The following is a 2,375-nucleotide window of genomic DNA, read 5'->3' on the forward strand; positions in this document are numbered from 1 at the left end:
GAAGCCCACATGAGGGGAGCATGGAGCAGCCCTCTTCCAGGGCAGTGCTTCTGTCTGAGGTGGAGGGAGGGGAACATTCAGGCTGCAACTGGGAAAGGGTTATGTCATCACCCAGAATGTTCCAGCAGATCAATAGGCCTGCAACACTCACGCCACAGGGGAAGTAAGGCAGCCAGAAGGTGCCTTAATGGAACAGGCAAGATTTATCCAACAGGAAGCAAGGGCTCCTAGGGACAGGGAGAGATTTCAAAAGGGCCTTCCCACCTCCTGCTGTCCCTCCGTTAGTTGGAGTGAACCGAAGTACTAACTGCTGGTCCTGATGTGGTACTCACCAGGCTGGGTTGGGTGTGAAATGGGTTTGCTACCCTGCAGTAATAATTTTAGACACATGGCACTTGCTTTGGGGCACGTGTGGAGCTCTTTGGAGAGGGTGAGATTTGGGGAAAGCTGGACCACTGCAGGTGCTTAGGGCTGGAAACGTGCAAAACTTGCTCCTGACAACAGGATTCCATGTAAATGGGACACAACACTATAGTCTTTGGGACCCCACAAGAAAACAAGGGGAGAGCTGATGGAAGACTTCCAGAAGGCTCTGCTTATAGGAGCACACATTTCTCTTACCTCCACACTTTAATGAAGTTTGTAGTCATTATGTTTTTTATTTTATTTTGTTTTATTTTATTTTATTTTTTATCATGCCTTTTCATTTGAATTGCAGAAACACTTTGGATGTGCTCCTAAGGGTCATACATATGTAAGAAAGAATGTCTTTCTTTCATCGGAATTATGAGACAGAGTCTGCCAGTTTAAGATGGAGTTTGAAGGGGCAAATCCATTAAAGAAATCTGCTTCAAATCTCTGTGTCACAGTGCAGAATAATAATTCTCCCCTTAAAAATGGAAGAGCCCTTCAGTTCTCCTAAATGACTCCTCTAAAACACTAGAGATAGAGACCCACACTCTTGCTACATTCGGTTGTCCAGATCCATCGAGAGAAACAGAGGCCTCTGTGTAGCAGTCGGGAGATCATCTGTTTGGGATGCCCTGGTTTAACCAGAGTTAGATCTTGGCTATTGATAAAAGTGTAGCTTTTATTGACCACTTACTGTATGATTGACACAAGGTTAGCACTCCATGTCAATTTATTTATTTTACTCTATGTTTACTTGAGAAATGGATGCTATTATTTTTGCCAATTTACAGTCAAGGAAACCGAGACTTCAGATATCTGGCCCACAAGGAGTGGAACTGTATATTTCTGTCTCCAGCTTCTGGAATTTATTTATTTATCTGGTTACTTGTTTATTGAGTTTTGAGATAAACCTCACTACATACTCCAGGCTAGTTTGAACTCAAGGCAAATTTCCTGTCTCAGCTCATGAGTGCTAGGATTACAGCACCATTTCCAGCTCAGATCCTGGGTTTTAAAATTACATACTGTAACACCTTTGTGGCCAAAGTGACACATTGTCAACTATCTTTTCTCCTGCTGACCCACTTTTCACTGGGCTCAACTGCTCTGCTCATGGATGTGCCTGGCCCCATCTCTGTCCTTGCGTATCTCTCATCACATGCTGTCAGCCTTGCTGCCCTTGAGTACCTTATCTTATTGATTTTATTTTTCCATAAAATATAGCCTTTTCTGGTGAAAGTAATGCTCTTTGGCCAGTTGTCTTAGATTCAAGGAAAAGACATCATGTAAAAGCCGGCAGTTAGTTGGACCTGGTGGTATATTGCTGTAATTCTGACTACTTAGGAGGCTGACAGGCTGTGCTCACTTCGACAGCACATATACTAAAATTGGAATGATACAGAGAAGATTAGCATGGCCCCTGTGCAAGGATGACACGCAAATTCATGAAGGAGGCTGACAGGAAGATCGTAAGTTCACGACCAGCCTGGGTTAGTGAGGGAGTTCGAGGCTAGCTTGGACAATGAAACATGACTCCATCTCCCTCCCCCACATCTCTTTTTCTTTCCCTCAGTGGTAGAATGCTTACCTAGTGTGCCTGAGCCCCTAGGTCCATCCTTAGCACCACAAACACACACCTGCAAAAAGGGGCAGCAGTTCTTTCATTCAGTCATTCAACATTTAATGAGCATTTATCCTGTTGCTTCCTCTGAGTTAGGAGGAGAAGAGTGACTTAAGTATGACCTCTCTCTCCTGGAGGAACTCAGGTCTCTGTGGAGAAAACAGATACAGCGATGGAGAAGGCTATCCATTTCAAATATAGTGCTTCAGGCTTCTGAAGTCAGGATGACACCAAACATGGCCGGAGGAGGTGACAGATCGTCAGGAGAGGCAAGATATAGGAGGGGACCAGCATCTCTTGTGCTTAACTTAGAATGTACTTCCTTCTCATAACAGACCTGTAG

General features: G+C 44.4%; 1 pseudogene; it reads left to right on the forward strand.

Moving 5' to 3' along the window:
• The first annotated feature begins 1,769 nt into the window (after positions 1–1,769).
• Positions 1,770–1,882, forward strand: LOC127194954 (uncharacterized; annotated as a pseudogene).
• Positions 1,883–2,375: the final 493 nt, after the last annotated feature.

Source organism: Acomys russatus, chromosome 10, assembly GCF_903995435.1.
Source record: "Acomys russatus chromosome 10, mAcoRus1.1, whole genome shotgun sequence".
NCBI lineage: Eukaryota > Metazoa > Chordata > Mammalia > Rodentia > Muridae > Acomys > Acomys russatus.